We start from the raw sequence: 13691 nt of genomic DNA, 5'->3' as shown, positions 1-13691 counted from the left end.
TCGGCGGGGAGGAGGCTGGCTCCGGGAGCGCGCAGGCGTAATGGTGGGGGTGGGGCCAGACCTGGGTTAGTAGCGGAGTCAGGGGTTTTTCCTCCCCCGGGAAGAAGGAGGCTGGGTTTTAATGGGATTACAGCCTCCCATGAGCCTAGTGACGTTTATTGTTACTGAACGTCGCCACACTCTTATTTCCATAATAACCAAAATGCGATTAAGGATACCTAACTTGCAAGGTTATTGTGAGGCTTACATAAAATTGTGTAAGGCGCCTAACACCAAACCTGACATATTTATTTTAGGTGCTCAAAATTATTAACCACGACTTTTTGTGTCCCCCAGGGCATAGCACAGCTCCCGTCAAGTAAACAACCCAGTTTTTGTTTTAGATGTTTTAGAATGAATGTACATCTATGTTTGATCAGACGGATTCCCTTAAATTAATCTTCCTGGGGGCACCTGGGTGGCTCAGTCCGTTACTGTCTGACTTTGGCTCAGATCCTGATCTCAGGGCTTGGAGAGCTGACAGCTCAGAGCCTGGAGCCCGCTTTGGATTCTGTGTCTCCGGGTCTCTCTGCCCCTTCCCCACTCACAATCTGCCCCTCTCTCTCTCTCTCTCTCTCTCTCTCTCTCTCTCTCTCAAAAATAAACATTTAAAGAACATTTTTAGGGGCACCTGGGTGGCTCACTTGGTTGAGCCTTGGACTTCGGCTAGGGTCATGATCTGGCAGCTCGTGAGTTCGAGCTCTCCCCCCCCCCCCCCCCCCCCCCACCCAGGGCTCTGTGCTGACAGCTCTAGGGGCCTGGAGCCTGCTTCAGATTCTGTCTCCCTCTCTCTCCGCCCCTCCCTTGCTTGCACATGGCCTCTCTCTCTCTCTCAAAAATTAAAAAATATATATATTTAAATTTTTTTAATAAAATAAAATAAAATTCCTATCTTAAAAAAAAAAAGTTAATCTTCCGCCTCAGTTTCCTCGTTTGTGAAAATGGGAATACTGATAATACATACCTAAATACATACTTGGACACATACACACACTCTCTCCAGCTGGACACTAAACCCTGTGAGGACAAGACTGCCTGTTTACACAAATCACTGTATTCCCAACACTGGCCCAACAAGTCCTGCCTGGCACAGAATAGGCATGCAATTTCTTGAATGAATAGAGACCACATAATGAGGAAAGGGTAGGTCATGTCATCTAGACAAAACAGGAGGAGATTGAAAAAAAAAAAAAAGATTCCTGCTGTTTCACTGTGGGGATGAGCGAGACAAAATGGTCAAAACCTTAGCTAAGGGAAAACTTTGTGGTCTGTTTTCATTAGTTACTCTTTCCTGGGAGATATTAACACTTCTGTTCAAATGAATGATAAACTTTATTTAATGAGCTTAAGATCCCTTCTGGGAACCACGGAGGTATTAGTTTTAGGAGGAGCCCAGTGACCTTTAACTAGTCTAATAATCCGTAACCAGTCACTTTTTAAAAATCCAGGCAAGTCACGATTATCTAAGGTATCTTCTTCCTACAAGTTATTGTTGTCAAGGAGGAATTTTTGAATTAGGCTGCTTAGAGGCCTCTTCCTTTGAGACAATAAAAATGCTTGTAATCAATTATTGGTCACACACATTTTAAGGTTGGTTTTTTTTTGTTTGTTTTTGAGAGAGGGGGGTGGGGAAGGGCAGAGAGAGAGGGAGAGAGAGAATCCCAAGCAGGCTCCACATTGGCACAGAACCCGATGTGGGGCTTGAACTCACGACTGTGAGATCATGACCTGAGCTGAAGTCAAGAGTCAGATACTTAACTGACTGAGCCACCCAGGCGCCCCTGGTCACACACATTTTAAATAGGAGCTAGCTCTTCCTGTTTCTCCCCATTCATATGTTTGTAAGATAATTTTCCTGAAGAAAACACTCTGATCTATATTCCTTAAAAATCTTTGACAGTCTCAGGTGGATACATAACTGAACTATGTAGCATGAGGTTCAGACTTTTATATGACCTATCCCATGTGGCCACAGCACCCTGCCACATGCTTCTGACACATCATGTCTTCCCAGGAGCCTCCTCAGTCATTCCCATACACTCCCTTGGACTTTCCTTTACCTGGGCCTGGGGGACTGTATAGCTTAGCAAGCTTCCATAGCACACCCTGGCATTAATCACCTCAGTTTTGCCAGTAAATGGTCTCAGATCTGTTTATAGTTCCTCTAAGTTTTAGGAACTCGTGGTGGGATAGGAGATGTACACTAAAAGATGGCCGTCCCGTGGGGCCTAGCCTACTGTCCTCATCCTCCCACCCGCCCCAGCACACTCTACGTGTTCTTTGATTGCCCTGTATCTCTCTCTTAGGATTGTCCAGTAAATACCATCAAAAGTATGCCTGTGTGCTTCCGCCCCTAGTCTGTGCCCCTCCCTGGAGGGCAGGGGCCACTGCCAGTCTCTGCATTCCTTGTGCCTGGCACTCAGCTGAATTAAAGTCCCTGAGCTGTCCACTCCCTCTGTGTGTTGTTACTGCCCTCTGCCTCAGCTGGCCCTACATAAAGTGACTCAGTAGTCATCGACAAGGAATGTGGCTGCTGGTAAAACCATCTGCAGAGAACCAGACATGGGTCTCTAGCTCCAGATCTGCCTCTATCTGACCAGATGATCAAGGGAAGTTTGCTTCCCTTCCCTAGACCTCAGTTTCTCCATTTACAAAGACTCTTTAGGGGTCTTCAAAATATCAGAGGGCTATGAACCATATTGATTAGTTCAGGAAAGGCGATCTGGAAGGAAAACTGAATGAACAGGTGTCAGAGCCTGGGAGAGGCACCCTGGCTGCTGATTTCTCATTTGGTCCTCAAAATCTTCCTGAGCTATGTGTTATCAGAGTGTAACTGCTGACAGCCAACCTGAGAAAGTCACGGCAAAGGGATCTGCTGCCCGTCAGAAATTCTACTTCATTCACTCATTCATTCATTCACTCACTCAACAAATATCTATTGTTGGGTCCTTACTGTCTGTCAGGCACTGTACCAGTACTAATGGTAATGTGGTAACTAAGATCTGTCCCTGATGTCGTGGGGTTTACATTCCATCCACACTAGAGCTCTATGCTGCCTCTAAGAAAGTTACTGTAGAAGGGAGCCTAGGTGGCTCAGTCCCTTGAGCATCTGACCTCGGCTCAGGTCATAATCTCAGGGTTCATGATTTTGAGCCCTGAATCAGGATGTCTGCCGTTGGTACAGAGGCCACTTGGGATCCTCTGTCTCTCCTTCTCACTACCCCTCCCCCACTCAACCATGCGTAAAAATTTTTAATGTTTATTTATTTTTGAGATAGAGACAGAGCGTGAGCAGGGGAGGGGCAGAGAGAGAGAGGAAGACACAGAATCCAAAGCAGGCTCCATGCTCTGAGCTGTCAGCGCAGAGCCCAACACAGGGCTCGAACCCACAAACCATGAGATCATGACCTGAGCCAAAGTCGAAAGCTCCACCAACTAAGCCACTCAGGCGCCCCAAACTTAACATGTTTTTAATAAAAAAATAATTAATGAATTAAAAAAAAACTTATCCAAAAACTTGGGAAGAAAGAAAGTGAATGACTACATATTTTTTCGATGTTTTTCAATATTTTTTCATAGTAGCCCAGTATCAGTAGACTTTTCTCCCATGATGAAAGTGTTCTCTGTCCTGTCTGGCACAGGAGCCACTGGCCACACATGGTTATAAGCACCTGACGGATGCAAATGCCAAGTGCAGCTGAGAAACTGAAGTTTCCATTTTAATTCATTTTAATTGGCTGCTGTTTTGTGAAGCACAACTCTATAGCAGTGGTTCTGAACTGGGATGATTTTGCTCCTCAGAGGACATTTGGTAATGTCTTGGAGGCATTTTGGTCATCACTATGGCGGTGCTATTAGCATCTAATGGGTACAGGTAGGTGCTATTGCCATCTGGGCTAGTGTGGGGACTGTCCTGTACATTGTAGGGTGTTGAGCAGCAACTCTGACTTCTACCCACTAGATGCCAGTAGTATCCCCTAGTTCTGACAAACAAGCACGTCTTTACCCATTGCCAAATGTCCCCTGGGAAGCAAAATTGCCCTCAGTCGACAATCATTGCGCTAGGGAAATGTACTCTTGTTGAGTGACTGCCTACTTATGGGCCTAGACTCTTTGAAATTTGATATTGATTTTTAGATTAATAAATTGCAAATAATTTTGCCCACTTGAGATACAAATTATTTCTGTCCAGTAGAAAATATAACTTCAAAGGATACAATTCCATTGCCTTGGAGAACATAACCAATTTTGTATCTAACCTAGGAATCTTAGTTAAGCATATGTTTCCTCACTGACTATATAGATTTCTGTTTCTCCTTTAAACCGCCTTAGCCATTCTCCTGGTTCCTTCATTAAGGAACTGACATATCCTTACTATGTGTTTATATGAGTCAATTTTTGAACTTGTTGAAAATCATCCTTTGTTTATCCATAGGGTAAAAAATGTGTTCACCAGGTACTATGAAGTAAAGAGGCAGGTTACAAGGCAGCATATATAATATAATCCCATTTGGGGAAAAACACAGAGAGGAAATATCTATGAAAGTATCCACACCAGGGGCACCTGGGTGGCTGAGTTGGTTGAGTGTCCGACTTTGGGTCAGGTCATGATCTCACAGCTCATGGGTTCGAGCCCTGAGTCAGGCTCTGTGCTGGCAGCTCAGAACCTGGAGCCTGCTTCCAATTCTGTGTCTCCCTCTCTTTCTGCCCCTCCCCGGCTCATGCCCTGTCTCTCTCCCTCAAAAATAAATAAACATTTAAACAAAAGAAAAGAAAGTATCCATACCAAAGTGTCACTTGTATTTGTCTCTGGGTAGAATTTAAAGAGAAATTTTTAATTTTTAATTATTTTTTAAAGGTCATTTTCTTTCCTTTTTTCTTTTAAATTTATTTTAGAGAGAGAGAGAGAGAGAGAGAGAGAGAGCACATACAGGGGGTGGGGCAGAGAGAGAGAATCCTTAGTAAACTCTATGCTGTCAGTGCAGAGCCCGACTTGGGACTCCTCAATCTCACAAACCTTGAGATCATGACCTGACCCCAAATCAAGGGTTGAGTACTCAAATGAATGAGCCACCCAGGTGCCCCTAAGAGATAATTTTTTTTTTACTCTGATTTTTGGGCCTTTTTATTTTTTGGGCTTTCTAGAATGAGCCGGTGGTAATTGCACATTTTTTTTAACCCTGAAAAAATTTTTAAGGAAATAGAGTATAATTCTCCTCTCCTCAATGTGGCCCTCATTTCCATCCTATTACCCCCACACTCACCTATTGGATGGTCAGTGGCTGCCTTTGGTGCCCAGAAGACTCTGCTCTAAGATTTAGGACTCCTGCCATGATTTTTGGGTCTGGATCAGCAGTTGATACTTCATTATTAATGTCAGTGTCATTAATCTGGATATTGTTGGATGTGGTTTGTAGGTTATTTGTAGCACAAGAGTTTCATATAGTAAAACAATCTTACATTTGTAGAGCTCTTATAAAACTTTCCATTTAATTTTCTTCTCCCCTAGGGGCACCTGGGTGGCTCAGTCGGTTAAGCATCAGACTTCGGCTCAGGTCATGATCTTGTGGTTTGTGAATTCGAGCCCCACGTCGGGGTCTGTGCTGACAGCTCAGAGCCTGGAGCCTGCTTCGGATTCTGTGCCTCCCTCTCTCTCTGCCCCTCCCCAGCTTGTGTTCTCTCTCTCTCTCTTTCAAAAGTAAATAAACATTAAAAAATTTTTTTCCCTAAATAGACCCATTTAATACTGCCAAATATTTTCTTTGTTTCCAGATGGACAGCATTTCTTCCCTAGTTTCTTATTCTCCTTGCTCTGGTCTCAGTGAACCCCCACTCAGTGAAGGTAGTATTTTGGCTCTTGAGCAAAGAGCTGGTACATTCCCATTTGATTTTAATTGGACATCCAATAATTACTACTGTATTTAAGTACTTGTCATATTTATTTTAACCTAATATCATTTTGTTTTAAAAAAAAAAATAACTGTGAGGGCGCCTGGGTGGCTCTGTCCGTTGAGCATCCAACTTCAGCTCAGGTCATGATCTCACAATTCGTAAGTTCAAGCCCCACCATCAGGCTCTCTGCTATCAGCTTGGAGCCTGCTTCAAAGATGGTCTTCCTCCCTCTGCCTCTTCCCTGCTTGTGCACACACTCTCTCTCAAAAATAAATAAGCATTTTAAAAAATGAAAAAAAAAAATAACCATGACCAATTACACATTTTTGCATTTGGATCTTCCATGCCAGATCAAAATCAGGATTTATCTGGGGCACCTGGGTGGTTCAGTCAGTTAAGCATTTGATTCTCAATTTTGACTCAGGTTGGGATCTCACAGTCATGATCTCATGGTTGTGAGATCAAGCCCTGCATTGGGCATGGGGCCTGCTTGGGATTCTCTCTCTCTCTCTCTCTCTCTCTCTCTCTCTCTCTCTCTCTGCCCCTCCCCGATCATGCTCGTGCTCTCTCTGTCTCTCAAAATAAATAAATAAATAAATAAATAAATAAATAAATAAACAAACAAACATTTAAGGAAATCAGAATTTATCCAGTTTTCAAGTAAAAATGGAGGTAAGGTTTTTTTTGTTTTTGTTTTTTCTTTTAGATGACTGAGAACTATTTCATACATCTCAAATAGTATAAAAAGTTTACGGGGGAGCCTACGTGGCTCAGTCGGTTAAGCATCTGACTTTTTTTTTTTTTTTTTTTTGAGAGTGAGAGAGTGAGCAGGAGAGGAGTAGAGAGGGAGAAAGAGTCTTAAGCAGACTTCACATCCAGCACAGAGCATAACGAGGGGCTCGATCTGACAATCATGAGATAGTGACCCGAGCCAAAATGAAGAGTCAGCCGCTTACCAGACTTAGCTTCCCAGATGCCCCTGCCCATCTGACTCTTGATCTCAGCTCCAGTCTTGATCTCAGGGTCATGAGTTCAAGCCCCACACTGGGCCCTGCACTGGGCATGAAGTCTACTTCAAAACAAGACAAAACAAAACAAAAAATGGGCAATCCTGCCCCAGAGTGCTGAGAACCATCTTAAGGGCATCTTATTTATCACAAATCAACAGAACCGATTGTTCCCTATCTTTGCCCCAAGAAGGATTGCCAGTCTTTCTCATTTTAGCCATTTTGGTGGATGTACGGCAACCAGAACTCTCAAACATTGCTGGTGAGAACATAAAAGGGACAACCACTGGGGCGCCTGGCTGGCTCAGTCACAGGAGTACGCAACTCTTGATTTTGGGGTTGTGAGTTTAAGCCCCCTGTTGAGCGGAGAGATTACTTAAAAACAAAGTCTTCAGGGGCTCAGTCGGTTGAGCATCTGACCCTTGATTTCTGCTTAGGTCACGATCCCAGTGTTGTGGGATCGAGCCCCGAGTTAGGCTCCATGCTGAGTATGGAGCCTGCTTGAGATTCTCTCTCTCCCTGTGCCCCTCTCCTCTGCTCACACAGGCACATGCTCCCTCTCTCAAATAAAAATAAAATAAAATAAAATAAAATAAAATCTTAAACAGGACTTAGAACTTAGAAAACTTAGAAAACAGTTTGGTGGCTCCTTGTCATGCATTCAGTTTATATTCCAGCAATTCCACTCCAGGATATTCCCAGGAAAAGTTAATATATCCACACAGACTTGCACATGAATATTCATAGCAGCTTTATTAATAGCCCCAAAGTGGAAACAACTCAAATGCCCATAAACAGGCATACATTAACATCTCAAAAAATGGGGCTCCTGGGTGGCTCAGTTGGTTAAGTGTCCAACCTCAGCTCAAGTCATGATCTCGGTTCATGAGTTTGAGCCCCACATTGGACTCTCTGCTCTCATCGCAGAGCCCACTTCAGATCCCCTGTCCCCCTCTCTCTCTGTCTCTTCCCCACTCGCATGCTCTCGCTCTTTCTCTCACAAAAATGAATAAATATTAATTTTTTTAATCTCAAAAACATCTTGAGCAAAAGAAGCCAGACACAAGACTATTGTACTGTATGCTTGTAGTATAATTTCATTTATGTGAAACCATAGATCTACAATAACAGGCCAGACAGTAGTTGCCCAAGGCCAGGGGTGGAGATAGGAATTGACTGGGACATGGTACAAGGGACCCCTTTGGAGTGATGAGAATGTTCTGTATCCTGCTTGTGGCAATTGTTACATGGGTATTACATTTATCAACATTTATCAAACTGTACAGTTCAAGGGGTGCCTGAGTAGCTCAGTCGGTTAAGAGTCCAATTTTGGCTCAGGTCATGATGTCATGGCTCGTGAGTTCGAGCCCTGCATTGGGCTGTCTGCTCTCAGCACACAGCCCGCTTAGGATCCTCTGCACCCCCCCGCCCCACTCTCTGCCCCTCCCCTGCTGGTGCTCTCTCTCTCTCTCTCTCAAAAAATAAACTTAAAAAAAAAACACTGTATAGCTAAAAACGGTATTTTATAATAAGAGAATTATTACCTATAGATTAACCTTAATAAAATTGATTTTTTAAAAATGTTTTTATTTATTTTTGAGACAGAGAGAGACACAGCATGAGCAGACACAGAATCAGAAGCAGGTTCCAGGCTCTGAACTGTCAGCACAGAGCCCGATGCAGGGCTCGAACTCATGGAGTGTGAGATCGTGACCTGAGCCGAAGTTGGATGCCCAGCTGACTGAGCCACTCAAGTGCCCTGATTTTTTTTTTTTAAATGGCTCTAGGCCCAATGTGGGATTTGAACTCATGACCCCAAGTCAACAGTCACAAACTCTAACAACTGAGCCAAGCCAGGCACCCCTGTCTCCTACTGAATTTGCTGGTATTTACTGAAGAGCTAGTGAATTGAGGAAAACAAAGCTTTAATGGGAAACACCAGGTAAAGGAGAAACATAGAAAATTACTAAGAGCAGAGCAAGGGTTCCCAAATTAGGCAAAAAGCTCTCTATACCTGTTTTGCACTTGTAAAATGAACTACTCCATCTAGCAAACTCTTACTTAGCTACCTCACTGAAAGGAAGTATTTCATGTGCATACACGATTTGAAAAATCATAAAAGAACAGCAGTCCCTGCCCTACTTCTTCCCAGCCCCAAACCCTCTCTAAGAAGCAAACACTCTCAACCCTTCTGTTTCTACTGTTATTATCTTCGTATTCCCAAATGATAGCTAATATGCTGATTTGTCAGTATCACATATTATTTCTTCACTCCTTGCCCTGACAAGTAAGGTCTTGGCTCTCCTATACTCCCTCCCCCACGTCTCTCCCTTTACTCAACAAAACTATCCGTACCACAATTCTTGATTAAATCAGCAGTCGCTGTGTAAAGTGCTAGCACAACACAAATATTGCTCACTGCCGAACTAGGAAGTACATGAAAACCACAGTTCCTTTCTTCGACAACCCTTCGTTTTTTGTGGAGTTAATAATTGCCTTTTGCCCCCATTATCCTGGTTTCCCAGCAATCTGTCATTATTATCTTTTAAGTTTATTTATTTGATAGAGATATAAAGAGAGAGCATGAGCAGGGGAGGGGCAGAGAGAGCGCAAGAGAGAGAGTCCCAGGCAGGCTCCATAATGTCAGTGCAGAGCCTGACTCGGGGCTCGATCTCACCAACTGTGAGATCATGACCTGAGCTGAAATCAAGAGTTGGATGCTTAACCCACTGAGGCACCCTGTCATTACTTCTTTCCAAATCCCGACATCTTTGTCTATCAACAACAGAGTCCATGTGTTCAAACATATTAAATTTTCTTCCCTGTGATCTTCCTATCCTCCTGCTGTTATCTGGACTGGGAGCTAAGGACGCTGTACAGCCGTCCTTCTGGACTTTCACTGTGGCTTCTGTGTTGGACTCCCCTTTCCCTACGTGGTTGTTAGTTAGGACTTGGAGAGACAGTAGTGGTGGTCGCTATGATAATGCCGTTTACTATGAAAGCTCGTGTCAGGAGTCACTCTACAGTATTTATGGGAAAAATACTCCATAAGCATAAGTTTACGAATGTAATCAGATATAATTTTCACATAGTGATTTTGTTGAAAAAGAAAAACACAGCTGGAGGTATCAAAATCCCAGATTTCAAGTTATATTACAGAGCTGTAGTATTCAAAACAATATGGTGGTACTGGCACAAAAACAGACACATGGATCAATGGAACAGGATAGAAAGCCCAGAAACCCACAATTACGTGGTCAATTAATCTTCGACAAAAGAGGCAAGAATGGACAATGGGAAAAAGACTGACTCTTCAACAAATGGTGTTGGGAAAACTGGACAGCAACATGCGGAAGAATGAAACTGAACCACTTTCATACACATACACAAAAATAAACTCAAAATGGATTGAAGATCTGAATGTGATATCTGAAACCATAAAAATTCTAGAAGAGAGCACAGGCAGTAATCTCTCTGACATCGGCCATAGAAACATTTTTCTAGGTATGTCTCCCAAGGCAATGGAAATAAAAGCAAAAATAAGCTATTGGGACTACATCAAAATAAAAAGCATCTGAACAGCAAAGGAAACAACCAACAAAATTAAAAGACAAGCTGCTGAATGGGAGAAGATCTTTGCAAATGACATATACAATAAAGGGTTAGTATCCAAAGTATAAAGAATTTATACAAATGAACACTCCCAAAACAAATAATCCAATTAAAAAATGGGCAGATGACATGAACATTTTCCAAAGACGTCCAGATGGCCAACAGACACATGAAAAGATGTTCAACATCACTCATCATCAGGGAAATACAAATTAAGACTACAATGAGATAACACCTCATACCTGTCAGAATGGCTAAAATCAAAAACACAAGAAACAACAGGTGTTGGTGAGGATGTGGAGAGAAGAACCCTCATGCACTGTTGATAGGAATGCAGACTGGTGTAGCCACTGTGGAAATGGTGTTTCCACTGTAGAACTTTTTTCCTCAAAAAGTTAAAAATAGAATGACCCTATGATCCAGTAATCGCACCGCTAGGTATTTACCTGAAGAATACAAAAACACTATCTCAAGGGGATACATGGACCCATATGTTTATTTGGACCCATATGTTTATTGCAACATGATAAACACAATAGCCAAGTTATGGAAGCAGCCAAAGTGTCCATTGATAGATGAATGGATAAAGAAGATGTGTTATATACATATAATGGAATACTATTCAGTCATAAAAAAGAATGAAATCTTGCCATTTGCAACAATGTGGATGGACCTAGAGAGTATTAAGCCAAGCAAAATGAGTCAGAGAAAGACAAATACTATATGATTTTACTCATATGTGGAATTTAAGAAACAAAACAAAGGGGGAAAAAAAGACAAACCAAAAGTCAAACTACAGAGAACAAACTGATGGTTACTCGTGGCAACGTTGGTGGGGGAATGGATATAATAGGTAAAGAGCGAATTAAGAGTACACTGATCATGATGAGCACTTAGTAATGAATGAAATTAGAAGTACACTTATGATAAGTAATGAATGGGATTGTGGAATCACTATATTGTACACCCAAAACTAGTATAACACGTATGTTAATTATACTGGAAATCAGTCAATCAATCAAACAATCAATCAATCAAGTGGTTTCAGAACCCCAGCCCCAGCTCCTGCATTGTTTTTCCAAACTGTTTCTATTCAAGTTTATTTTATCTGAATCTTGATTCAAACGAACCAACTATAAAAGAGACATTTATGTAACAATTGGGGAGGTATGAGCTGAATATTTTATGGTATGGAATTATTGTTAATATTTTAGGTATGCTACAGGATTGTGGTTATATCCTTCTCTTTCGGAGAAATGGTGTATTTTCATGTGAAAACTAAAGTACTTGGGATCTTTAAAATAATCTTTTGCGGGGATGAGAAAGAAAAGTAGAAATAGGGCGTAGGTGAGATGGGCTACATAAACGCTGATAATTGTTAAAGTTACAGAGCACCTGGGTGGCTCAGTTGGTTAAGCGTCTGACTGCTGGTTTGGGCTCAGGTCATGATCTCACGGTTCTGTGAGTTCAAGCTCCGCACTGACAGTGCGAAGCCTGCTTAGGATTCTCTCTCTCCTTTCTCTGTCTGCACCCCCACACCAAATAAATAAATAAACTTTTAAAAAATTACATAAAAAAATTGCTGAAGTTAGGTGATGGGTACTAGGTGTTCATTACACTACTTTACTTTTACATGTGTTTAACTTTTACCTGTGTTTAGGGCTTGAACCTACGAACTGTGAGATCATGACCTGAGCCGAAATCAAGAGTCAGACCCTCAACCAACTGAGCCATTGAGGTGCCTTAAAATGTTTTTTAAGTGTTTATTTATTTTTGAGAGAAAGACAGTGTGAGCGGGGGCGGGGAGAGGGGTGTGCAGGAGAGAGGGGGACAGAGGATCCGAAGCGGGTTCCATGCTGACAGTGGAGAGCCTGATGCAGGGGCTCGAACTCACAAACCATGAGATCGTGACTTGAGCTGAAGGTGAATGCTCAACTGACTGAGCCACCCAGGAACCCTGAAAACTTAGTATTTAAAAAGCAACTTCTGGGGCACCTGGGTGGCTCAGTTGGTTAAGTGTTGTGCTCTTGGTTTCGGCTCAGGTCATGATCTCACAGTTTCGTGAGTTCGAGGCCCACAACGGACTCCACACTGACAGTGCAGAGCTTCAGATTCTCTGTCTCTCCCTTTCTCTCTGTCCCTCCCCCACTTGCACTGTTTCTCTCAAAATAAATAAATAAACTTAAAAAAAAAAAGCAACTTCTAACAAAAACATATTTCTCTTTTGAGTTAATGAAGTTATAATCAACTTAATTATTTTAGTTTTCCTACTGTTATTTAAATGACAAATCTTAGGGGCTCGCTCAGTTGGTGGAGCATGTGACTCTTGATTCTGGGTTGTGAGTCTGAGCCCTATGTTGAATGTAGAGATTACTTTAAACAATAAATAAAATAAAAAGGCAGGGGTGCCTGGGTGACTCAGTCAGTTGAGCATCCGACTTTGGCTCAGGTCATGATCTTGCTGTGAGTTTGAGCCCTGAATTGGACTTGCTGCTGTCTGCACGGAGCCGGCTTTAGAAATCCTGTCTCTCTCTCTGCACCTCTCCGCCTTCTCAAAAATAAATTAAAAAATATCTAAAACATCTCAAAAATAACTAAAAAAATTAAAGTGATGTTTAAAAAAAATAAAATTAAAAAGCAAAAAAAGAGGCAAATTTAGCATTTAGTCTTCTATCTTAAGAACCTCTCCCAAAACTAGATAAGCAAATTATGTAAGAAAAGTTATAATTTAGTGTAATTATGTCCAAACCCAATTTCAGTACCAAAGTCAAGATTCATTCATTCTTTGGATAGTCCCTGAGCATCTTGCCAGGTGCTCTTGAGTACTGAAGACACACATTTGGCAAAGACTCAGATAGGGGCTTGACAAGTAGTTTGTAACAAAAATACCCAGAAAAATTTCATTTAGTCCTTTAGTTCTGCAAGATAGCTATGAACAGGCCCAAATGAGGACAGTAAGGTTCGGAGAGAATGAGTCACCTGCCCAAACAGCTAATGGAGGAACCAGGACTATAAACTGGTCAGTCTGCCAGAAGGCTCTCTTCTACCACACAGGGCCCAAAGCCCCCTTACCTGGCAGATGATGTCATGCTTAGTTTGAAGCAGCACCCTTGTCGTCCCTCACACAGATCAACTCTCCTC

This window comes from Neofelis nebulosa, chromosome 17 (assembly GCF_028018385.1).
Source record: "Neofelis nebulosa isolate mNeoNeb1 chromosome 17, mNeoNeb1.pri, whole genome shotgun sequence".
Taxonomy (NCBI): Eukaryota; Metazoa; Chordata; class Mammalia; order Carnivora; family Felidae; genus Neofelis; species Neofelis nebulosa.
Note: the sequence above shows the minus strand (reverse complement) of the source record.